The sequence below is a fragment of the Dioscorea cayenensis genome, chromosome 7, assembly GCF_009730915.1.
Source record: "Dioscorea cayenensis subsp. rotundata cultivar TDr96_F1 chromosome 7, TDr96_F1_v2_PseudoChromosome.rev07_lg8_w22 25.fasta, whole genome shotgun sequence".
Classification (NCBI taxonomy): Eukaryota; Viridiplantae; Streptophyta; class Magnoliopsida; order Dioscoreales; family Dioscoreaceae; genus Dioscorea; species Dioscorea cayenensis.
Genome location: NC_052477.1, coordinates 7,307,870 through 7,335,464, shown reverse-complemented (window position 1 = coordinate 7,335,464; position 27,595 = coordinate 7,307,870). Strand labels below are relative to the sequence as shown.

General features: G+C 38.5%; 1 non-coding gene across 1 annotated transcript; it reads right to left on the bottom strand.

The window, feature by feature from the left end:
• Positions 1-2,340: 2,340 nt before the first annotated feature.
• Positions 2,341-2,447, bottom strand: LOC120266203. The gene has a single exon (XR_005538045.1). It is a non-coding gene; the product is annotated as a small nucleolar RNA R71 (small nucleolar RNA).
• Positions 2,448-27,595: the final 25,148 nt, after the last annotated feature.

The window sequence follows — 27,595 nt, the reverse complement described above, 5'->3', positions numbered from 1 at the left end:
GAGAATGTGTGCCAACCTCCTCGTATTCAAGTTAGCACAATGATTTGGAGGGGCACAAAGGCACTCAAATTCAAGTATTTTGGCTTGTACATGTATAACAAGATCTCCACCAATGTAGCCGTTTATTGAAGAAGCAAAGCGATTTAGGACGTAAGTGTGTGCCCTTTTATGTTACCTCGATGAGAACATGGATTCAGGATTTTTTTGGGCAGTTACTGTAGCAGGATACTATAGTAAACAATGTAGAAATTTACTGTACAAGGTACTGTTCACAGCAGGCCGAGAAAAGTGATTTCTAGAGAATCCACACAGGCGTGTGGAAATTCCACATGCCCGTGCGTTAATTCCACAGGCCAGTGTGGTGAATCCACAAGGGCGTGTGGATTCCAGATTCTAACCCTATTTAAGGCCGATTTCAGCCTCGATTTCAGCATTCTTTTCTCCATCTTTTCCCCAACTTGAGAGAGGGCGGCGGCTAGGGTTTTGAGAGATATTGGCTAGGGATTGGGAGAGGTTCTTTGGCTCCGACATCGCACTCCATTTGGAAGAAGGTTAGTGGGAGAGCTTTTGTCGGCACCGATCCAGCGAGGTGTATCCTAGGCCAGACAAAGGGACCCTTGGACGAGTAGAGGCTTCTCCACAAGACCATCGTCATGACTATCAAGGGACCCTTGGACGAGCGAGGTGTATTCCTTATTTTTACATTCGATTTCATTGATTGTAACTAGCTCCATGGAGAGTTAAACACCTTAGTGGATACTTAGATTTGTGAACCCTAGGATGTATTTGTTACATTAAACCTTGTTATTATGGTTTCATTAATTGATGTTTTATTTGAGTTCCAATCTTGAATGCTTGATTGATTGAATGCTCCCTTAGAGTGATATTAGGGTTGAGAGTTCAACTTGGTAACACTTGTGAGTGAGTGACACACAACGAGAGTTAGACAAAGCTAGATTAGAGAGGGTTGAGAGGGTGAGTCGAGAGGTAGCGGAGCGTCCCCTTTCCTCTCCGGTGTGATTTATCCTACCTTTATTTCCTCGAGTTCTTTGCGGTCATAGTAGAGTGAATGGGCTAAGGGATGACCTTCTGCTGGGGTTTAGTTGCAGAGGCAACGGAGTGATGCGTTGAAGTGATTTTAGCACCTAGGGCTTAATTGTAAGTAGGGACCTTCCACCTGGACCAAAGGGTTAGGTCTACATCTAGGAAGAGGATTTATCACTTGGAATCCCTAGAACTCATTGCGATTCTATACGAGTGTGAGGTTGAGAGATTGTTCAATTTCTCCTCCGGGACATGTATAGAGTTAGGCATGGTTGGCCTTAGATTTGGGACCATGTATTGAAGGATCTCCACGACTCATTAATGCATTAGTTAGAAAGTATAATAGAGGGTTTTGCACTTGAAATGATTGTCCTAGGTAGAACAATATCCGGGTACCCCATTTATATCGATTGCCTTACCTCTCCTTTACTTGTGCTCTTTTTCTTGTCTCTTTTACTTTTGTTACATTACATCTTGTCACACAACTATTATTCACTTTTCGCTTAGTTAAGAAATAATTTAAGTGTTTTTATTCCCTACTCCCTGTGGATACGATACCCACTCATCTGGGATTTATTACTTTGATAAAACCCGTGCACTTGCGGGGCATATGCAAAGTGCGTTGTCAAGTTTTTGGCGCCGTTGCCGGGGAGTAGGCGTTTAGAGATACTTTGCACTTTGTTTTTTTAGCTATTCATTCATTCATTCTATTTCATATCTTTGTTTTCTATCATTGTTCTGATTTGTTTTCTTTCTTTGGGTGCAGTTCCAGGTTTTGACCTGAGGGAACCCTTTGATATTGATTGAAGGAGATCTTGAACTTGAACGTGCACTCAGAAGATGGGAAAAAGAACCTGCACAAGAACTGTCCAATCAAGCTGAAATAGAAGTTGAAGGGCCAGATAATATAGCATAACAGAACGAGCAACATAGGATATTTTCTGATTATGCTAGACCCTCAGTTTTGGGCACACAATCGAGCATTATGTGACCCCCGATTACAACTCCGAATTTTGAGTTAAAACTAGCATTCATCCAAATGATTCAGCAGTCACGCAGTTCAATAGTTTGGCTGATGAGGAGCCGAACAACTATATAGAGAACTTCTTGGAAGTTTGTGATATGCTGAAGATTAACGGTGTATCGGATGATCCTATTAGATGGAGGGCTTTCCCATTCTCTCTCAAGGGAAGAGCCAAGCAGTGGCTACATTCTTTGCCCAAGGCCTCCATCACGACTTGGAACGAGATGATCGAAACTTTTCTTGCTAGATACTTTCCTCCAGGGAAGTCGGGCAAGCTTCGTAATAAGATATCGCCGTTTGTGCAGATGGAGTTAGAGTCATTGTTTGAGATATGGGAGCACTTCAAGGATCTTTTGTGGAGGTGCCCACATCACGGATTTCTTAAATGGATGATTATTCAGACTTTTTACAATGGGTTGAATATGAGTACAAAGATGTTGTTAAATGCCTCCGCAGGAGGTACAATGGGGAGTAAAACTCCGGAAGAAGCCCGACAGTTAGTGGAAGACATGGCCATGAACAATTATCAGTGGAATGCGCGGGAAAGGAAAAAGGTGGTCGGGCTCCTTGAAATAGATGCAGTAACTTCATTAGCGGCTCAAGTGGATCGTTGATTAAGAAGTTAGACCTTCTAACTTCTAATAGTGTGGTAGCCTTGACTAGTTGTACTAGGTGTGGTGGAAGACATGCTCCCTTCGATTGCCTGATCTCTATTGGTGATGCATCTTCAGTGGAGAAAGTCGATTTTGTGGGTAATGCAATGAGGAACCAAGGGAATCCATATAGCAACACTTACAATCCGGGTTGGAAGAGTCATCCTAGTTTTTCATGGAGCAACCAAGGACCACAAAAGGCCATGGCACTATCCGGTTCCCAACAACAACAAGCCCCAAACATGGAGAACCGAGTTTCAGGTTTGGGGACATGACTGACCGATTTAGAAAAGGCCTTGACTAGATTTGTGCAATCGTCGGATACAAGGTTTCAATTAGTCGAGGCTACACTTCTCAACCACACCACTTCTTTGCACAATCTTGAGAATCAAGTGGGGTAAATTGCGAAGTCCCTATCGGAAAGACCACAAAGAAGCTTACCAAGTAATACCGAAACCAATCCTAGAAAGCATGTGAAGGCGATCACTTTGAGAAGTGGTCGTGAGGTTGAGGGTAGGCTTCCGAGTGAGAAGCCCAATGTAGACTCACCCGAGGTCATAGAGGTCGAGGAGGGAGCAAGCAAAGAAAAGGAGGTGGCACTCCCACCTTTCAAGCCAAGAATCCCTTATCCCTCTAGATTGAAGAATGACCAAGGGGATGAACAGTACAAGAAGTTCTTGAGTTGGTTTAAGCAATTCCACATCAACATTCCTTTTGTTGAGGCATTGTCCCAAATGCCTAAGTATGCAAAATTCTTGAAGGACTTGTTGACCAACAAGCAAAAGTTGGAGGAGAGTGCTTCAGTGATCTTAGATGCCTCTTGTTCGGCGGTTTTGCAAAAGAATATGCCGAACAAGAAGAAAGACCCGGGAAGCTTCATCATACCATGCAACATTGGCAATTTGGGTGAAGAAATGGTATTGGCAGACTCAGGGGCCAGTATCAACATCATGTCATATTCTTTCTTTCAGAAGCTAGGCTTGGGAGAGCCTAGGCCCACTCGGATGATGTTGTAACTAACGGACAGAACAGTGAGACATCCGAGGGGCATCATTGAAGATGTGCTTGTCAAGGTGGACAAGTACATATTTCTTGTAGACTTTGTAGTGTTGGACGTCGATGAGGATGCAAATGTACCTTTGATATTTGGGAGGCCATTCTTGTGCACTTCCAAGGCATTGATCGACATGGACGGCGGGGAGTTGACACTAAGGATTGGAGATGAAAAGCTCACATACCACCTCACCGAAGCCATGCGACATTCTCTTGACTTTGATGATACTCTGTATTTTCTAGACACTACTGATGTGATTGTTGACGAATACATGCAGGAAATGTTCAACCCGGACCTCTATGAAGGTTTGTTCCACCAAGTGGTGGATAATGAAGAAGTGATGATGCTTGGTCTAACGGAAGAAGTGCTCTCTACTCAAGGGATCATGAAGAAGGTGCTTCGGAAGATGAAGAGAGCAAGGAGGCACCACCGGAAATGCCCCAAGGCTGTTGGGGAGATGCATGAACCGAACAAGTTGGATGAACCTCTACTAAGTGGTACCAAGCCCGATAATTCCCCCTCTACCTTCAAAAGACTTTGCTCATCATGCTTTCAAGCTATGGGTAAGAGGGCAACCTTCATCTATGAACCCCTGTGAGGTAAGGCAAGGTACGTCAAGCTTAGTGACGTTAAACAACCGCTTCTTGGGAGGCAACCCAAGTGTTTATTGTTTTCTTAGTTGTTAGTATAGTGTTTGCATGAATAAAGTGTTGAGTGTTAGTGTCTTGATTTTTAGTTGCTTTTGCTGTGATTTCATTGCGGACTCTTAATGTCATCGTGTGTTTTCATGTGGATTTGACGAAGTTTTGGTCACTTGAGCTAGTTTCTCATGTTTTTCGCTGGCGTATTTTGCATAATAGGGCAGGCTTTGAGTTTGTATATATGTTCAGAAATTTTCTGCAGATCTTGCAGAGTTTTCTAATGCATCTAGGGAAAACGCACGGGCGTGTGGAAATTCCACACGCCCATAGATTTGCATTGCGAGCTCGTCTAGAGAAGACACAGGGGGTAGACGCGCCCCTGTGAGAGACCTTGTGACTTCTGCACGCCCGTGTGTAATTTTCGCACGGGCGTGCGTTTTCCTGCAGAGACTTAGCAATTTATCCCGAGAGTACATAGGGGTGTGGACTCGGCCCTGTTGGTGAACCTTTAACAAACGCACTGGCATGAGTACTTCCCACACGCCCGTGTGGATCTCTGCAGAAGAGCTTTCCTCCATCCCGAGAAGACATGGGGCCGTGCGCTTGCCCATGTGAGTTGGACCTGTGAATGTCCACACCCGTGCAGAATTTTTGCACGAGCGTGCAAAACAATTAGCGATTCTTCTCAGTGGTATAGAGAAGCCACAGGGGCGTGCGGCTGTCCCTGTGGGTCGGGCGCACAGGCATGGATATTTTTTGCACGCCCATGTGTGTGCTTTCAGAGACATAGAGTGGCATCCAGAATGCGCACAGGGGTGTGTGTTTGCCCCTGTGAGTCTCTCTGGTGGAGGCGCATGGGCGTGGGTAATTTCTGCACGCCAGTGTAGATACGCAGAATTGCAAGAGACACGAGTTTTTCTTTAAAATCTTCTTGAATTCTCTTCTCCTTCACTTTCAATCACTCAAAAAACCACTCTTGATCAATTTCTCAACCTCTTACCGCTGTTCTAGAGGGATTTGCAGGCAATTTCTACGCCGAATTCGAGGTCTTCATACCCATTTCATTGGTAAAACTTTTAATCTCTCTCATTCGCCAATCCTTGCTTTTAGTGGATTAAAAGTCTTGAGTTGTATCAACTTTCACTTTATAATGGCTTATGCATGTTCAGAAAGTGTTTAACTGTGGTTTAAAGTTGTATTTTAGGAGTATTGACATGCAGCCGTGCGATTTTCACGCTACGCAGATCCACATGGGTATGGAGAATTTCCACAGGCCAGTGTGGAATTCTGCAGTACTGTTTATAGAGCTTTGTTGATTGTTTTCTCGTCAATTCTTGTAGATATGGCACCTCATTCGAAGATGCATGAAGTTAAGTGTCCCAGAGAGACCCCACCTGAGCCAGTACACATGGAGTTCTCGAATCTCGAGCATCAGGTTCGATTTGAGAGATTATCAGCACTCAATTTTGGTTAATCTCACTTTGTGGATTTGAGTGTGCTGAAAGAGATTTGGTGGGGTGACGAGCTAGCCGATAAGATTGATGAGATGCTAGTAGTGGGAAGCTAGAGAAGATTATTGACTATCCAAGAGCCAGCTTTCCATGCATTGACGCTAGAGGTGTTAGCGTCTTTCGAGTTTGATCAACCATATGGGAGATTTGACACTGTGAATGCTATATAGTTCCGAGTATTCAGACATCCATTTTGCATGAGTGTCACTGAATTCTCCATTCGTATGGGTTTGTATGACGAAACCTACACAAGTATAGAGGAGTATGGACGCTTGCCAATGGATTTTCCAGGCACAGTGACTCCGCAGCAAGCGTACCGAGTTTTGTGTGGACATGGGCAGTACAAACCAGGTGTGTCCAAGGCCACTAGCCTATCTCGGCTGAGCTACAAATACTTACACTCAGTCCTCAGTAGGTCTGTGTCCGGTCTAGGTGACAACACAGTTGTTTTGAGCAGGCAGGACCTACTCTATTTATATTCCATGGTCTTCAATGTGCCGATTCACCTGGGGCACGTAGTGGCGGACGTCTTGAGGCACCATGGCCAATTTGAGAGAGTGGGAGTATTATTCGCTGGTTCCTACGTCACTAGACTCATCTTGGGGATGGGTTTTTTGGATGCCATCCGAGGTACCGAGAGGACGGTTGTGCCTTCTCCTCTTGGGTTTGATACAATTAGGATGATGGGGTTGGTGCGTAGATGTGGGCCTGGAGCATACATTCTAGCTATGGCTACCCCGGAGATCACTGAGGGCGGAAGGGATACAACGGAGGGTTCAAAACAGGTTCCTGAGCCTTAGTTTGCACCGATAGGGACCGGAGCACCCATTGCAGCGTAGGAGACACTATAGCGTTCAGTACCCATTTTTACTCCCTCTAGAGCTCATGATCATTTTGAGAGGCTCGAGAGTGCTGTGGGTGAGCTTCGGTTCGAGATCGCGGAGGTCCGAACTTTACAGGTTGCGCAGTACGCGGGGATGATGGCACGTCTTGACATTGTATTATAGCTATTAGAGCGAGATGTATCCTCACTCTTTATTAGGAGACTGAGGACCCCTCCGGCATCACCACCACTATTTCCACTGGCGCCATTTGATTTAGCACCCGCATCAACACCAGAGCCGACAGCGGACGACACCGACATTTGACTTTATTTTTCATTTCTTAACTTCTGCATTTTATTTTGGACATGTATACTCAGAAAGGACTTTCCTTCTGAGTTTATTTTCATTTTGTTGTCTCGAGTTGTATTCATTGCCTTATCTTTTATATACTCGAGTTGTTTTTGTTTTATTGAGCTTCACTGAACCCCCTCGTGTATGCATGCAGATGGTCTTGTCAGTATGGGAATTGAGAGCTTGTCATGGACACGGCTAAGGTGCTTCGGCAATTAGCCGTGTGTGTTTCACAACCCATTGGAACATCACTCCCAAGGATTTAGCTCCATCAAATGCAACACTAGGTGTCAGGGGAGTATTGTTTTGATTGCTTCTCCCACATATGTTCTTAATTGATATATATTATGAGTGAGCTTGCATGTGTACATTGGGGACAATGATTGTATTCTTGAGTTTAAGAGAATTTTTAACATTGAATGTTCTCATGCTCTAGTTTTTACTTGAATTTCTAGGAATTTTTACCCGATTCACACTTGTTGCACTACTCACTCTTTAAACTCTTTTAGAAACTCAAGTCTGATGATAAAGGGACTAGTTATAGTTGTGTCTTTTGTTATTTTTGAAAAAAAATGAGAAAAGGAAAATAAAGAACAAAATAGTTTCATTGTTTAGTTGTACTTGTTGGGTGGAAAGAGCTACAACCTATGGAGTATGAAGCTACTCTCATAAGTCGGATACTAGTTATGCCCTAATGAGAGAAAGAGCTATCTCATGGGATGAGTGAAAGCTACCTCCCCGATAGAAAGAGCTACCACCTCAAAAGTTTGAAAGCCACCTTAGTGGCCGCTTTGGAAAGGGCTACCTTGGAGGATGTGTGAAGCTACTACCATCTTTTCAAATTTTCGTTACTTTTTTATAGATAAATAAGTCCTTTTTACTTAGAACTTTGAGGAGTATATCTTGGGTTGACTTGAGTGAGTTTACATACACTTACGGGATTTCGGGTTTGTTGTCCTTTTTGATTCAAGTTTTTAGTTAGAGCATTGATTTTTTGTATTTAATGTTGAAACTTCCCTTACTTGTAGAATGCTCTCTTTGTATGCTTTGGTGAACCTAAGGCCAAGAACTTCCAATATTTCCTTCATCTTTGCCTTAATATTTTAATTTTTGCTTGAGGACAAGCAAAAGCTTAAGTGTGGGGAAGTTTGATAAGTGCTTGTGTGATAAAAATCTGAAGTGTTATTTCTTTATGATGAGCATTACTTTTATCAGGTTTTAGCTCCAATATATGTGCATTTATGTTACTTTCATGTGCAATTCACTATAGTAGGTACTATTTACAGCCGGCCGAGAAAAGTGATTTTCAGAGAATCCACACGGGCGTGTGGAAATTCCACATGCCCATGCGTTAATTCCATAGGCCCGTGTGGTGAATCCACAGGGGCGTGTGGATTACCGATTCTAGCCCTATTTAAGGCCGATTTTAGCCTCGATTTCAACATTCTTTTCTCCATCTTTTCCCCAACTTGAGAGAGGGCGGCAGCTAGGGTTTTGAGAGATATTGGCTAGAGATTGGGAGAGGTTCTTTTGCTCTGACATCGCGCTCCATTTGGAAGAAGGTTAGTGGGAGAGCTTTCATCGGTACCGATCCAGCGAGGTGTATCCTAGGCCGGACAAAGGGACCCTTTTACGAGTAGAGGCTTCTCCACAAGACCATCGTCATGACTATCGAGGGGGTTTTCTATGGATTCCTTGTTTTTACATTCAATTTCATTGATTGTAACTAGCTCCATGGAGAGCTAAACACCTTAGTGGGTATTTAGATTTGTGAACCCTATGATGTATTTGTTACATTAAACCTTGTTATTATGCTTTCATTAATTGATATTTTATTTGAGTTCCAATATTGAATGCTTGATTGATTGAATGCTCCCTTAGAGTGACACTAGGGTTGAGAGTTCACCTTGGTAACACTTGTGAGTGAGTGACACACCACGAGAGTTAGATAAAGCTAGATTGGAGAGGGTGAGTCGAGAGGTAGCGGAGCGTCCCTTTTCCCCTCTGGTGTGATTTATCTTACCTCCATTTCCTCGAGTTCTTTGCGGTCATAGTAGAGTGAATAGGCTAAGGGATGACCTTCCGCTTGGGCTTAGTTGCAGAGGCAACGGAGTGAAGCGCTGAAGTGATTTTAGCACCTAGGGCTTAATTGTTACTAGGGACCTTCCACTTGGACCAAAGGGCTAGGTCTACATTTAGGAAGAGGATTTATTACTTGAAATCTCTAGAACTGATTGCGATTCTATAGAGTGCGCGGTTGAGAGATTGTTCAATTTCTCCTCCGGGACATGTATAGAGTTAGGAATGGTTGGCCTTAGATTTTGGACCATGTATTGAAGGATCTCCATGACTCATTAATGCATTAGTTAGAAAGAATAATAGAGGGTTTTGCACTTGAAACGATTGTCCTAGGCGGAACAATATCCGGGTACCCTATTTATATCGATTGCCTTACCTCCCCTTTACTTGTGCTCTTTTTCTTGTCTCTTTTACTTTTGTTACATTACATCTTGTCACACAACTATTATTCACTTTTCGCTTAGTTAAGAAACAATTTAAGTGTTTTTATTCCCTATTCCCTATGGATACGATACCCACTCATCTGGGATTTATTACTTTGACAAAACCCGTGCACTTGTGGTACATACGCAAGGTGCGTTGTCAGCTATCATTGTAAGAAATTTGGTCATATACAGTCAAATTGCTGGTATAAAGACAGAAATATGGAAGAAGGTTCAAGCTCTAACAGTAACAAGAATGCAAGTGATGAATTTAGAAGCTTATTTATAGTATACAATGAAATAGAATCACCAATGCCTTCAGTTTGGCTTCTTGACAATGGGTGTTTAGGCCATATGATAGGAAAGAAGGAATTGTTACAGTTTGGATGAAAATCAAAGGCATGTAGTGAAGTTTGGAGACAATAAATAATACAAGTTGCAGGAAAAAGTTCAGTGACAATGAGTACAGAAAATGGTGAAACTAGACTGATTCACAATGTCCAATTTGTACCAAATTTGGCTCACAATCTTCTCAGTGTGGGTCAATTAGTCACAAATGGTTATCAATTAATTTTTGGCAATGGAAATTGTAGCATAGTTGATGGTAAGACTGGTGATCAAGTGATGGTTGTAAATAAAAACAAGAACAATTTATTTCCAGTGGAATTCTCTCAAGATGGACAGTCACATGTTGCAATGTCAGAGGAAGAAAATTTCCTACTATGGCATGACAGATATGGTCATCTAAACTATCAAAGCCTTCAATTTCTAAATTAGTTACAAATAGTCACTGGTCTATCCAAAGTAATACAAATCACAAGCTGTGAACCTTGCATAAATGGTAAATTGTCTAGACAACCATTTATCTCTAGAAGGTCTTGGAGAGCCAAAGAAAGATTGCAACTAGTTCATTCAAATTTATGTGGCCCTATGCAAGTGAATTATCTTGGAGGAACCATGTATTTCTTACTATTCATTGATGATTTTAGTAGAATGAGGTGGGTTTACTTCATTAAAAATAAATATGAAGTCTTTGCTTGTTTCCAAAAATTCCTGGCTTTAGTTGAAAGACAATCAAATCAAAAATTAAAAATTTTGAGAACAGATAGAGGAGGTGAATACATGTCCAATCAATTTAAAGTCTTATGTGAAAACTATGGAAATAAGCATGAACTTACGGCCCCTTATTCCCCTCAGAAAAATGGTGTTGCTGAGAGGAAAAATAGAATTTTAGTAGAAAGAGCCAGAAACATGTTAAATAGCAAGCATTTACCAATTAGTTTCTGGGCTAAGACTATTTCTACAGCAGTATACTTATCAAATTTATCTCCTACTAAAGCAATCTTGAACAGAACACCATATGAAGCCTGGTTTAAAGTCAAACCTAATGTATCACATTTAAAGAGCTTTGGATGCATTACATACACAAAAATTCCAAGACCGAATTTACACAAGCTTGATAGTAGAGCTCAAAAATGCATCTTTGTTGGTTATTGTATTGATTCTAAGGCCTACAGATTATTTGACCCCCTCACTAGTAAAATTGTTATCAGCAGTGACATCAATTTTGATGAACATAAATATTGGGAATGGAATTTAGACAATTTAGATACTCATAAAGTTGTTCTGCCAAGCTTTACATTCATTGGTGAGTATTATGGCAGAAATTCAATTGGTGAAGCTGAAAATTCTGGCAATAATTCACGTGGTAATACAAAAATTAAAGATGATAGAAGAGCAACTGTCTCTATATAGAACACAAACACAAAAATTTAGAATGCTCCAAGTAATAGTGATAGTGAAGGAACTCCACCAGCCAGAGTTAGATCTCTGAGGGAATTTATGAAAGTTGTTCTTTTTCACTAACATTGTTTGTTCCAGTAACATTTGAAGAAGCACACCAAATCCTTGAATGGAGAGAAGCAATAGAGGTTGAGCTATCTGCAACTAAAAGAAAAAAATACCTGGGAACTGACTCATTTACTAGCAGGAAAGAAAATGATTGGAGTAAAGTGGATTTTTAAAAGAAAGTATAAAGCCAATGGTGTGCTTAACAAGTGTAAAGCCAGATTAGTTGCTAAAGGCTATACTCAAGAATATGGAGTGGATTATGAAGAAATATTTACTCCCGTGGCAAGAATGGACACAAGCAAACTTTTAATTGCATTGCCAGCACATAAAAATTTGCCAATTTTCTAATTATATATTAAATCAGCATTCCTAAATGCTGAAATTAAAGAAGAGCTATATGTTGAGCAACCTAAGGTGTTTGAATTTGAAAGACAATAACAGATGTTCTACAAATTGCATAAATCACTCTATGGTCTGAAACAAGCTCCAAGAGCTTGGTATGGAAAATTTGATGTGTATCTACAGCAACAAGGGTTTAAGAGAAGTCTAACAGAACACACATTGTATACAAAAATTGGTGACAAAGAAGAAATTCTTTGAGTGTGCATCTATGTGGATAATGTGATCTATATCAGTCCTTCACTGGAGATGATAAACAAATTCAAAGAAGATATGCAAAATACTTTTGAAATTACTAATCTAGGCCTGATGTCTTATTTTTTGGGCTGGAAATCAAGCAGGATGAATCTAGAATTCATATATCACAAAGAAAATATGTTAAAAACTTACTAAAGAGCTATAATATGATGAATTGCAAACCTTCCATTAGTCCTCTAAGTCCTAGCACAAAAAATGAGTCTATTTGATGAAGCAAAATCTGTAGATATCACTGGATTCATGAAATTAATTGGAAAGTTAATTTATTTGACACAGTCTAAACCTGACATTGCCTTCCCAGTTAATTTAATGTCTAGATTTATGCATTAACCCACAAAGAATCAGCTTGGAGAAGAAAAACAAATTCTCAGATATCTAGCAAGTACAAATGATTTTGGAATTCATTATGAGAAACAGAACAATTGTCAGTTAATGTGCTATTCAGACGGTGATTGGGGTGGAAGCTTAGTAGACAGAAAAAAACACTATAAGAGCTGCATTTACAATAGGATCAGGGATTGTTTCTTGGATATCAAAAAACCAAGAAATAGTTACACTATCTTCAACGGAAGCAGAGTATGTGACCTTGTGTGGTACTTGCTGTTAAAGTCTATGGCTTAAAAGAATTCTGTCAGACTGTGGAGTAAAATGCAGTAAACCTGTTGGAGTTTGGTGTGACAATAGATCATGCATTGCAATAGCAAAGAATCCGGTGGTTCATGGAAGAACAAAGCATATTGATGTGAAATTTCACTTCATCCGAGAGCTTGTGACAGAAAACACAATTCAATTGTTTTTTTGTAATAATGGAGATCAATTAGCTGACATTTTCACAAAATGTTTGGATGCTAAGAAATTCTGCAGGCTCAGAGATGAATTGTGAATTTGCAGCCTTCAATCAAGAGGGAGTAATGTTGGAGTGAATGAAGGCTACATAGGCATAGCTACTGAAGTTGAAGTCTGGAAGGCCAAATAAAGAGGTTTGATTAGTCAAAGTCAGTTAATTAAGATGGTTAAGCTTGGAGGGAATCAGAGAATTAAATTGAAGGGTCTGGATTCAGTCACCAGGGAGGAGTGTGTAAGTTCTAGGAAAATGAAAGGTTATTTTGTAAGCTGGTCAGGTTTAACCTTGTTTTGTTGTCTTAGTCAAAGGTCAATGTTGTTGTTAGCCTTTATGTAAAGCTGTGTATGGTGAACTGCCTACATATAGTGAAATGGAGTGGTGTGTGTGTACTGATGGAATGGATGAATCTCTGGTGTGGTTTTTCAGTTCTTTCATGAATGTTCAGTTCTTCATTCTTTGATTTGTTCTTCTTCATTTTGTGATCTTTACTGCCATCATAAATTCCTTTCTCTCGCTCACTTTTGGTTCTTCTTCCCCTTCTATCCTTTGCAAGTTATCCCTTCTTTAAAAGTTTTACACTAACCGCTCTTTCACGTGGCTGGTCGTTGTTGATCGTGGGATGACCACGTCAAATAACGGCTCCACGATCCCACGTTAATATATATATATATATATATATATATATATATATTATTGATTTCTTATATATTTATTTTATTATTATATATATATATTTCAATATTATTGTTTTTATTAATAATAATAATAATATTATTATTTAATATATATATATATATTATCTTATCTTATCTTTTTTCCGATTTGAACTTCTTTTTTATTTCTAATTTTTTATTATATTTATCGATTTGATTTATTTTATTTTATTTTTATTATTTTATTATTTTATATCATTATTATTATTATTTTATTTTTTTAATATTTATTTTTTTAAATATGATTTATTTTAATATAATTATTTTATTATTATTATTTGATTTGATTTATTTTTATCTTATATGATTTTTTTTTCATCTTAGAATTTAGATCGCCTCGAGATCTGTGCACTCTGTTAATCTTGAGGTTTTAATATTTTCAAATGGCCTCAAGATCTGTGCTCTCGGGTAATCTTAAGATTTGAATATTTTAGATCGCCTCGAGATTTGTGCTCTTTGCTGATCTTGAGATTTGGGTATTTTAGATCAACTCGAGACCTTTGCTCTTAGCTAATATTAAGATTTATGTGTTCTCTGCTAATCCTGGGATTTGAATATTTAAGAATGCCTCGAGATTTGTGCTCTCAGCTGATCTTTGGATTTGAATGTTTAGACTGTCTCGAGATTTGTGCTCTTGGCTGACCTTGATATTTGAATATTTTAGATTACCTCGAAATCTGTGCTCTCTGATGATTTTGAGATTTAGATATTTTTGATCTCCTCGAGGCCTATGCTCTTAGCTAATCTTGAGATTTGTGTTTTAGATCGCGTCGAGATTTGTGCTCTCGGCTAATCCCAGGATTTGAATATTTAAGATTGACTCAAGATCTGTGTTCTCAGATGATCTAGGGATTTTAATATTTTAGATTACCTCAGGATTTGTGCTCTCGGCTGATCTTGGGATTTGAATATTTAGATTGCCTCAAAATTTGTGCTCTCGGCTGATCTTGGGATATGAATATTTAGATCGCCTCGAGATATGTGCTCACGGCTAATAATGAGATGTGTGTATTTAAGATTGCCTCGAGATTTGTGTACTTAGCTAATCTTGAGATTTATGTGTTTAAGATCATCTCGAGATATGCGCTCTCGACTAATCTTGGGATTTGAATATTTAAAATCATCTCAATATCCGTGCTCTCAGCTGATGATAAGTGCTTGTGTATTTGTAATACGAAGTATTCTTTTCTTACATTGAGCATTACTTTTCTCATATTTTATCGCTTATACATGTGTATTTGTGTTCTTTTACGCATTTAGGGTTGTGGAGACAATAGTGGAAGAAAGGAGCCAAAAGTAGATCGTGGATGCACTTTGTTGACGAAATCTTGGAGTAAACAAACGCGAAGACACAAATTGTGCTCAAAGACACGTGATTGTGTGCCAACCTTTATCGTGCTCAAGCAAACACATGGTTTAGAGGTGCACAAAGGCAGTCAAATTCGCGTGTTCTGACTTATGCAATGCTAGCAAGATCTCCGTCAATGTGATATTATTGAAGATACAACGCCATCTACCGCATGGATATGTGCCCATTCATGTGGCCTCGATGAAGAGTGTGGATTCGGGAACATTTCGGCTGAGTACTGTAGTAGTTTACTGCAGTAAATCATTATAGGAAAAATACTGTAGTAGGTACTGTTCACATCTCGCAGAAAACTGAAGTTCCAGAAATGCACAAGGGCATATGGAAATTCCACACGTCCGTGTGGATGCCCAATTCCATCCTATTTAAAGTTGCGACTTATGATGATGTGGGGATCTTTTTTTCCAACCCTTTTCCTATTTATTCCCCATCTTTGGAGGAGCTCGCGGCTAGGGTTTGGAGAGGCTTTGGCAAGGCTTTTGGAGTGGTTCTACGGCCTTCAACACCGCGTTCCTTCAGAAGAAAGTTATTGGGGGAGCTTTCATCGGCTACGATTCGGCCTTCAGCACCGCATTCATTATTGATTGTATCTTTCTCCATAGAGAGCTAAACCCCTAGTAGGTGCTTGGACTTGTAAACCCTAGGATCCTTTTGTTTCATTGATCTTTCATTATGTTTTCTTAATTGATGTTTTAATTGAGTTCCAATCTTGAATGTTTGTTGAGTTGATTTTCCCTTAGAGTGACACTAGCGTTGAGAATCCTTCTTTGTAATCCTTGTGGATGAGTGACACACTATGAGGGTTAGATAAAACTAGGTTGGAGAGGGTTGAGAGGGTGAGTCGAGAGGTAGCAGAACGTCCCCTTTCTCTTTGGTGTGATTTATCCTACCTCCATGTTCCAAGAGTTCTTTGTAGTCACAATAGAGTAAAGTTCTAAGAGAGGAAACTCTGCTGGGGCTTAGTTGTGAAAGCAACAGAGTGAAGCGTTAAAGTAATCCTTAGTGCTGGGGCTTAATTGTGACTAGGGGTCTTTCGCCTGGACCAAAAGGTTAGATCTAAAATAGTGAATAGGGTTTATCACTTGGAGTCCCTAGAGCTTTAAGCAACCTTACACAGTGTGAGGTATTGAGACTGAGCGATTTTTCCACCGGGGTATAGTGTAGGGTTAGTCATGGTTGACCTTAGGTTTGGGACCGTGTGTTTAAGGATTTTTACGACTCATTAGACATCAGTTGGGGGACATAATGATTGGTCTTACACTTGAAACAATAGTTCTACGGTGAGCAATGTCCCGGTGCCCCACCTTCTATCGATTGTCTCTCCTCTCATTTTATTGCGTCTCTCTTTCTTGCTTTCTTTATTCCTTTTCTTTTTCACATTGACATTGTTTGCACCACTATTGATTCATCTTCACCATAGTTAAATAGCAAATCTTGTGTTTATAATCATTATTTTCTGTGTATACGGCTACTCACTCACCAGAGTACTTTTATTACTTCGACATCCTGTGCACTTATGGTACACATGCAAAGGGCGTTGTCAGCTGATCTTGGGATTCCTCAAAATATGTGTTCTCGGCTAATCTTTAGATTTGAATATTTAGATAGTCTCGCGATCTGTGCTCTTGGCTGGTCTTGATATTTGAATATTTAAGATAGCCTTGAGATCTGTGCTGTTACGCCTTGACCCCGGGCCCCGGGATGTGATAATTACCATGACAACCCAAGATGGGATACTCCACCACTCAACTCTCGAGTCACTGCAAGGCAGATAAAGATACCTAGAATCAACAAACCTAAATAAAGTATGCAAAACAGAAAGTTCAAAGGTACGCTAGGGAAGCATTGACAAAATAACCTTACATTAGAGTTCAAGAACTGTACTTATCACAATTACAATGAAGTTTCTAATAAATAGGACAAATATACAAACCGTGCCTTTAGAGTTTCAAACACACTAATGGATCCATGCTCTAATACAACATATACATGTTCAAGGATAACATACATGAGCTTAGTACTGAATAAAAATAGATAGTGGATGCCTAGCACACCGCTTCAGTACAACACTACTACTTGCAACTGCCTGGGAAAAGGAAATAGGGGTGAGTCACCTAGGTCACTCAGTGAGTAGATTGGCACAACACTACAAGAATACACCAAAATACACGATATAACTCACCAAAATAATGCTTTACTAATAATACAAACAGTTTAGAACATAAATACACATAACAATAATCATCGATGCAATATAATAAAAGATAGCGTCAAGAAAGCCTTTCACCCTAACTAGGGTTTTACAACAACAAATCCACAAAATACTAAACACAGGGTTTATACTATAAAACAAGTTCAACATCAAGCTAAGCTTTTATAATAATATATATAGATCTATACAACTTAGTATAAATATAAATATAACAGACTATATAATACGGGTTTCAAAATCCATAAAACATAATACTCACTGGCAAATCAAATTTGTGGGAGACTGTCCTCCTGAGAGTGACAGCTGGGCTTCGCCCCCCCACCACAAATTTAAAATGACACTATAAAAGAATGCACATGGTCTAGAAACCTCTCTAAACCTTCGTTGTGGCTATGGCTAGGTTAAGAGCCATTAAAGTACTCATGTTCTTGATGTTAACCCATCGGTCCACCATGTGGTGACCCTGGCTTCCTGATAAACATCCAGTCAAGGCTCTACATTCCCACCTGAACTGGACCAATTAGTTTGCCGGTCTTATATCCCATCTTAACAAGTTGGCCGTAAAAACCACCTACTGCAGTAGGATATCACCAACCAAATAATACAAACATGCATCTCTCACAATGGGGAGTCCATAACCAGGACAATAATCACTAATCAAAATTTCTGCCATTTCCCTATAAAAATGATGAATGTGACAAGATCCCCTTGCGTATATCCCGCAAGTGCACGGGTTTGTCGAAGTAATAATCTCGGGTGAGCGGGTATCGAATCCACAGGGAGTAGGGAATAAAAATACTTAATTCGATTCTTAGCTATGTAAAAGATCAATGATGATGAGTGTGATAATGATTCAATTCTCAACAGTAAAAGCAACAATTAAGAGAGCAAAAGTAAAGAAGAGGGGTAAGGCAATCGATAAAGATGGGGTACACGGATAATGCTCCGCCTAGGATAATTGTTTCAAGTGCAAGAACCCTCTATTATGCTTCCTAATCAATGCAATGGTAAGTCGTGGAAATCCTTAATTACATAGTCCCAAATCTAAGGTCAACTATGCCTAACTCTATACATGTCCCGGAGGAGAAATCGAACAATCTCAACACCTCGCACTCGCATAGAGTTGCAATGAGCTCTAGGGATTCCAAGTGATAAATCTCTTCCTAATTATAGACCTAACCCTTTGGTCCAGGTGGAAGGTCCCTAACCACAATTGAGCCCTAGATACTAAGATCACCTCAACGCTTCACTCCGTTGCACGCACAACTAAGCCCCAGCGGAAGTTCATCCCTTAGACCATTCACTCTATTATGGCCGCAAAGAACTCGAGGAACGGAGGTAGAATCTATCACGCCGGAGGGGAAAGGGGACGCTCCTGTACCTCTCGACTCACCTTCTCAACCCTCTCCAACCTAGCTTTGTCTAACGCTCGTGGTGTGTCACTCACTCACAAGGTTACCAACAAGAACTCTCAACCCTAGTGTCACTCTAGGGGAAATGTTCATACAATCAAGCATTCAAAGTTGGAACTCACAATAAACATCAATTTATTGAAAGCATAATAAAGAGGTTCAAAGAAACAAATACATCCTTGGGTTCACAATACCCGAGTACCCACTAGGGGTTTAGCTCTCCATGGAGCTAAGTACAATCAAAGAAATAGAATGTAAAAGCAATGAATCCATAAAGAAACCCCCTCGATAGTCGTGTCAATGGTCTTGTGGAAAAGATGTCGGAGCCGTAGAACCTCTCCAAAACCTTGGCCAATACCCCTCGAAACCCTAGCCAAAGTCCTCTCTCAAGTTGGGGAAAAGATGGAGAAAAGAATACCAAAATCGGGGCTGAATCGGCTTTAAATAGGGCTGGAATCGGGAGACTACACGGGCGTGGATGCTCCACGCGCCCATGCGGAATTTCCACACGGGCGTGGATAATTTCCACACGCCCATGTGGATTCTCTGTTTCTCTGGTTTCTCGGCCGGCTGTGAGCAGTGCTGCTACAGTATATGCTATAGTGTTCGACCTGAATAGCTTCCCAATTCCATACTTTCATCGGGGTAACGCAAACGGGCACACGTTCACGTTGTGGATCACTTGCTTCTTCAATGGTGTACACGTTGGTGGAGCTCTTGTTCTATGTGCATAAGTCGGAATGCTCGAATGTGACTGCCTTTGTGCCCCTCCAAATGGATGTGCCCACTCGAATATGAGGAGGTTGGCACACACTCTAGCATCTCACACCTAACCTATGTCTTCGCGTTTGAGCCTTAGCAAGATTTCCTCCAAAATTGGTGCATTATGATCCACATTGCCCTATTTCCTTCATACTCGGCCTCACAACCCTACCTACATAAAAGTAACATAAAAACACACATATTAGTGTAAAAACCCGAGAAAAGTAATGCTTAACATAAGGAATGAACGCTTCGCATTCGTATTGCACAAGCACTTATCAGAATGCGAAGCATAATGAAAGTTTTGCAAAGGCAAATAATTCACAACTTACAAATCAAGTATCATACTGAAATTCCTTTCCTTGAACAACAACATTTTCAAGTATGAAACATCAATAAATAAACTCATTTTAAGTCAATCAAAACCTCAATTTAAGTATAGAAGCCAATAAAACTTAGGTCAAACAATAAAATATAATGATAGGTATTCTCCTAATAGAATTATGCATAAACAATCCCACTTAGAACTTTGATGATTTCACTTCCCCAAAAGTTAATCCTCTACTGGTTCCTTGCCTTGAGCCAAAGCTTCACCTCCTTGCCAAAACACAACAAAACACCAACAAGAATTAGCAGAAAAATAAATCAAGCCATAAGTCTCTCTAACAAACAACCCTAAATAGATCCTAGGGTTGGCTCAAAACTAGGTCTAAAGGTTACCAATGAATTCCTAAGGGTCTGAGCCTTACTTTAATCCAAAGAAACCAGAGAAACAACTAAAGCTTATCAGTGCAACTACTACAGTAAAACCGACCCTAACACAAAGGTTTTCTCCAAATTTTACATAATCTAACCAAGAAATTTCTTTACAAACATTCATAAAAATGAATAACAAGGACAAGGGCTTCAATTTGAGCCTACAATCATCCAAACAACATGCTCAAATCCTAGGTTTTCAAAGAATTAAAAAATGGTGAAATTCGAGTAAAATATGGAATAAAAACTTAGAAAAAGCTCTTAGGATACCCACAAGAATGGGAGGAAGAAGTTTCTAGCTTGGTTCACCGGAATCGGGCTGTTGGAAAAACTCCAAGGAATAACTGGGGTTCGGCCAAGAGTAGAAAGAAATGAAGAAGAAGAAAGAAATATAAACTCAAATTACTATAGTACCAGGCTGTTACAGTGATGGGCTGAAAAAAACTATAGTAATGGATTGTTTTTAGCTACAGTATAAACTGGTTATAAAATGTGATCTTGGCTGATCTTGGGATGTATCAAAATATTATGAAATTTGTTTATCTTAAGCGTATACTATCCTAATTCCATTATGATTTGGCTATATGTGATTAAGATAAACATATTTTAAAATTTGATTTAATTTGGATTAGGACATGCATGTATATCTTTTAATTGAATTTTCTATATAAACAACCACATGGTGCCGATGAGAGACAACTTGTCCTAAACTAAATTTAGATTCTGAAAACGAAGCTATGGAAGGATTGTGAAAGATTATCTAGAAAAGGTAGCATATGGAGAATATGTTGATGATATTTTTCTCAAGATCTGAAATCAATACATCAAGGACTTCTTTATTTGCATCCTTTATAAAGGTGGAAGTATTTATTGCATTTGCCTCTTAGAAAGCAGAATAGGAGCATACCCCAATAATGAATCTTAATATAGAACATTAATGGAAAACTACTAACAGATAAGACATTTGTGATCATTTGTTGATTTGCTCCACTATTATGTAGCCGATGATGGCCTTTCTAAATATTTATTTCTTCTCTCTGTAGATATTAAAGTGGCTGTGAAAACACAAGGTTCCACTAGTGCACTCATTAACCTTAAATTGGGTCACATTTTGTATAGAAACAAGTAATAGAGCAGTTGTTCTTAAGATACATAAGGAATATGTACCTATTTGCATGGAGGTTAGCTCATGTTGCTTCCTTTTTCACCATCTCCTTTTTGCGCCTAGTTATCTTAAGTGATTTAAGTAATAACTGATGGTTTCTATTTGACATACCCAGAATATTTAGTGTCTGAATGATGGTACTCCAGAAGTAAGAGATGTAGCTTTTGTTGTTTTAGTTGCGATAGCTAAGGTAAGTGCAGGATAAGTTCCTATTTTTGTGTTTTTTGCTGTTTGTTTTCATATTTCTTGTAAGGTTCTCCCCTAATGTATGACCTTTGCTCCTTTATTTTTCTAGATGGTTGGTATGAAACCTTTAGAAAGGTCACTAGAAAAACTTGATGATGTGAGAAAGAAGAAAATGATAGAAATGATTGGGAATTCAATTTGTGGCATGGTGCCTGGGGTGGAGGATCAGGTTAAATTTCTCCATCCATCTTTTTGACACTCATGATTATGAGATATAGTTTTCCTTGTTCTCATGTTAACTTGTTTGATTCCATTACCAGTTCCAACATCAAGCGGAGGTGTTCCTGGACATGGGGGTAAGATTCTGCATTGTCTTTTCAGTTATCTTTTGTTTCTCTATTATTTGTTTTATTTACTGTGCTTCTCTACTATGTATTGTGCTTCTATTATTTGTTGTATTTAGTAAATTCTGATTAGTGAGGAGACCAGGGTCATAAAATTTTTCTTATTGGATTATATCGCATAAGATTGTTGCAATAGAAGTTTCTTTTTTATCAACCTGTTTAATTGTAATATTAGATGTATTTATAATGTTGCATAAATTATACTCACATCAGATTAGAAGATTCAAGTCTTGAATATTTTTTTCCTTGAATCTGCCAATAGATGAGACAAATTAAGTGCAGTTTTAAAAATTATATTGAAGCCTTACTCAGATGAGTCCCTGTAAATTATTTTCAGAAGGGAAACTGTAAATTTAAGGCAAAAGCAAAAGTGCTTCTCTGTTGATCACAAATTAAACTTTCTTCGGTAGATCATATTCATTTCTTGTATTTGACCTTAGAGGTTGAGACAATTGTTTTTATTACTGTAGAGTTCCATATAGAACTTTACTTTTATTTATAAATAAGGTTTTGGAACCAAATGCTTGGTATATGTCATATCACAAGCAGCCATATATGAAAAGGGACACATGAAGTCTGACACTACTTCATTAAATGGTGTTTCAGTGGTGCTATTTGGAAATCAAAAGGAGTTTTAACTTGTTAATTGTTTAGGTTAAAGCCAAAATCCCAACTTTTAGCCCAAATATGTAAATTTGGAAATGCATTGTATATCTTCATCAATGCAACCAAATACTAGATTAGGGTAGAGCTCTTGGTTTGAAAAGCAGGAGCTCCAAATGTCTCTGGCCAAAATGCACCCTTGGCAATGAATAGAATGGTAGAATTTCTTATACTTTATTATTTTTAACACTAACCATCCTTCGTTGAAGCTTGATTTTCCCCATTTGATCATATACAAGAGAAATTGATCGTGGAAAGAATATCATTTTCCTATCTTGCTACATATTTCACTAAGGCCACATTAGATCAGAAACCTTCATATTATTTGGGCATTCTTTTTGCTTGCCAAGGGGCTTTTTTGCCCTAGCCATTATACTGATGATGTATGTTATGATTTTTCAGTTCTTAATATGTGATACTTTTTAGTTAAATTTTTCTTTCAGAAAATCAAAAAAACATTTCTTTTAATTTTTCCATTTTTCTAAAAAGTAATATATTCTTTTGAAGGTTGCTGACAGTGCCTTTGTTCTAAGATTTGCAGCTAGTATGCTTAGTGGGAAGAAGCTTGTTCAGGCTGCTGTAAGTCATAGTGGAAAGCTCATATGATTCAGGTAGTTGTTGACTTTGTATCAGCAAACTACTAAAAAAAGTTGCTCTGCAAAACCGAGTGTTGTAAAGGAAGCTGAAGGTTCTGTGCAACTGAAGGCATTAGTCTCTGTTGACAGTGAAAATGTGGAGGTATCACTTTGGTAGACTTCAAATTTTATTCATTATTGTCCATATATATTGTATTTTGATTAGAAATACAACATTAGCAACCTACGATTGAATAGTAGCAAGAGGTTGAAATTTAAGTCATGTGTGCTTGGAGATTCTCCATTTTATGCATTTGTATGGCAACACTAATTTTGATGATGGCATTCCTTTTTTGATTTGTCTTGAAGTCACACCTTGTTTTTTTTTTCTAAAAAAAAGGTTATCTTGTACAATTGCTTTTTGTACATTAGAACTCATTTATTAATTTGAATGCCAACAATTAAATAGCATCGGTCTTAAATAGGGAAATTATAATTTCTGTGAAAAATTGTAGATTGGAGTCGAAAGGGTGTGAAGATACTCAATGATTTTATGCTATTTCTAAATGAAGATCTGCCTATATCTTTATTGGTTTAAATCTAAATGTGGCATGAGATACCCTAATTTTAGTTAAAATATTATGACAATTAGTCTTTGATGTTTTTTTAGTGAGTAAAATTTGCCACAGAAGTTGCACAACTTGTGATAATTAACTAGCAGTTTTTAAGTGTGAATTGAATGTGTTTATATTCAACTTGTATGTCATGTTAACTGTTCTATTTCTATTACACATACGCAGACACATGCATATATTGTTGCAAATCTTGATGGATCTAATGGGTATAAACATTGTAAAAATCCTGGATCTTCTTGTTTGGAGATTGCTTAGGAATAAAGAAAATGGCGGAAGTGTACTTGCACTTGAATCCATTGATTCTGATGAAGATGATTGGATCTTGTGGTTCTTCTCACTGATCACACGCAGAGAGGGGGAGATGGGAACCATAATTCTGAATCTCAGATCATTGCTTGCGCAGTCAGGGGCCACACCCTATTTATAAAAAATCTTTATGGGGCTAATTACAAGTTTGCCCATCATAGACTTGACAATTTTGCCCCCAGGAATTCTACACAATATATGATTAATATGTAAATCCACACATTTAAAATTAGATAATTGGGACTTTATTCATACTTGAATTAGAAACTTAAATATAATAAGATACACACAATTATAAATATTAGTTGTGTACGTCTACACAACTTATACACATAAGTCCTTATATCCCTACATAATGTGTGGTCCACAACCCAATAATCTCCAAATTGAACTATATAATCATGCACCTTCAGGAATTAAAAATTTTATATAAATTACTATCAACAACCAAATGTAATTACAACTGAAAAATTATCTAAATCAATCTTGTTAAACAACCTCATCTACACATGGAACATAGGGGTACATAAGCATTTATCTACAGGAGAACTTTTTAATTTGTCTTGTAGTCATACCTTGGTTTTGTTTTAAAAAAATGGTTATCTTGTACAATTGCTTTTTGTATATTAGAACTCATTTATTAGTTCGAATGCCAACAATTAAATAGCATTGGGCTTAAATAGGGAAATTATAATTTCTGAGAAAAATTGTAGATTGGAGTCAAAAGGGTGTGAAGACCTGTGCATACATAAGACTTCCTACTGCAAATGCATAGGGAATGTTCTGCATGTATTCGGATTCAATTCCTTCCTTAGGACACTGTTTTAAACTAAATTAATCTCCCTTCGACATAGGTGTGTTATGAGGCTTACAGTCCTGTATTCTAAACCATTGCAGTATTTTCTCAATATAGCTCTTCTGAGATAAACTCAAGGAGCCTTGTGAATAATCATGATGAATCTAGATCCCTAATATGAAGAATACTTCACCAAGATCTTTCATCTCAAAACTTTTAGAGAGAAATTTCTTAGTTTCCTAAAGGATCCCTTTGTCACTGCTGGCAAGTAGAATGTCATCAACATATAGAATCAAAAATATGTACTTACTCCCACTGAACTTGTGATACACACAATCCTCAACAGTGTTCACCTCAAAACCAAATGAGAGAACAATATGATGGAACTTTTGGTACCATTGATGAGAAGCCTGTTTAAGCCCATAGATAGAATTCTTACGTTTGCAAACCATTTGAATGGTCTCCCCAGCTACTAACCCCTTCAGATGCATCATATAAATGGTCTCCTCAATGTCTCTATTAAGAAAAAGCATCTTTACATCCATCTGATGTAGCTCAAGATCCAAATATGCCACAAGTGCCATAATGGTCCTAAAGAGTCTTTTGTAGAAATAGGAGAAAAAGTCTCTTTGTAGTCGATGCCCTTCCTCTGAGTAAATCCTTTCGCAACTAGATATGCCTTATACTTTTCAACATTGCCTTGTGAATTCCTTTTGGTCTTAAAGACCCATTTATATCCAATAGGTTTCACACCTTCCAGCAATGGAATAAGGTCCCAAACGTCATTGTCCTTCATGGATTGGATTTCCTCATCAATAGCTTCGATCCATTTAAAAGTTTGAGCCATTAATTGCCTTACTAAAGATAACTGGATCGTTTTCCATTGAGCCAACATATTTTTCATGCTCATGGAGAAATACCAAATAGTCATTGAAAATTGGACTTCTCCTTACTATCGTGGACCTTAGAGGCACCGATTTTTCTTAAATTTGAGGTCGAATGTCTTGTTCCTTACCCATAACTGGTTAAGGAGCTTCCTCTTGATGGGTAGGAATAACATCATCTATGTCATGTACCAAATGTTGCTTTTGAATGATAACAGGAAAAGAAACCTGACTGTGATCCTTACCAATAACAGAGAAAGATGTATCCAAATCCTGCCCAAAGATAAAATCATCATTTCAATTCTCCTTCCCAACCTCAGCATCCTAAAAAAACTAGGCATTTCCCATGTTTTTGATGCAGGATTATAAAACTTAAAGCCTCTTGATTTTTCAGAGTATCCCACAAAATAGCTACTTATTGTCCTTGCATCCAATTTTCTTTCATGAGGATTATAAGGCCTTTCCTCAGCTGGACAACCCCAAACTCATAAATGCCTTAGGATAGACATCTTGCTAGTCCATAATTCATAAGGGGTCTTCTTAGTAACCTTAGTGGGAACTCTATTTAGGAGATAGGTTGCAGTATTTAATGCTTCACCCTGGAGGGAGTTAGGTAATGTTGTATGAGTAATCATACTTCTTACCATATCTTTAAGGGTTTTATTTCACCTCTCTGCCACATCATTTTTACTAGGACAGCTTAGCATTGTGTACTGAGGAATGATTCCACACTCTTCTAGGTATTGAGCAAAAGGGCCTGAATGTTGTTTGCCTGATCCATCGTACCTATCGTAGTATTCACCACCACAATCAGATCTAATGGCCTATATAGTCTTGCCCAATTGATTTTCAACTTCTGCCTTGAATGACTTAAAAAAGTTCAAAGCCTTTGATTTCTCATGTAACAAGTAGAGATAACCATAGCGAAAGTAGTCATCAATGAACGTAATGAAATACTGTTGACCGTTCCAAGATGCGTAGGGAAAGGTCCACATATATTAATATGTACAAGTTCTTGGACATCTTTACTTCTCTTAGCCCCTACATTCCTCTTGTTTGTAGTCTTTCCTTTAATGCACTCAATGCACACACTATTGTCGATTTTGTCAATTACATCAAGAATTCCATCTCTTACAAGCCTATCAATTCTCTTTTTAGAGATGTGACTCAAATGCTTGTGCCATAGTGAGTAGGAATTCTCATTTTGTAATATATGTTTTATTTCTTTAGTTTCAGTAGTATTATGGGATTCATTTTTTGTATTAACCACATCAAGCAAATAAAGATTATCACTTTCACATATTGTACTGGTTCCAACCAACATTGAATTAAAGTGAAGAACACATCTTTTATTACCAAATGAACAAAAATAACCTTCTTTGTCTAAAACTAAAATAGAAACTAAACTCCATTTGAAGGATGGTACAATGAATGTGTTATTCAACTTTAAATAAAAACTAGTACGAAGTAACAATCTATATGTCCCTACGCCTACGACTTCTACCATTCCAATCCCCATATAGATGTATCTTTCACCATCACTCGGCGTTCGGTAGTCCAGGCAACCCTAGATTGATACACTTATATGAGTTGTAGCAGCTGAATCCAACCACCAAGTATATCTAGGAACTAAAACCAAATTAACTTCAGTACATATATGAGCAAAAAACATACCTTTCTCTACGCGCTAACCACGATACTTAGGGCAGTCTTTCTTTACATGAGAAGCCTTCTTACAGAAGAAGAATTTCAATTCTTTATGCTCTTTTTCAGGGCCTTTGGTCTTCTTATACGATTTTGGTGCC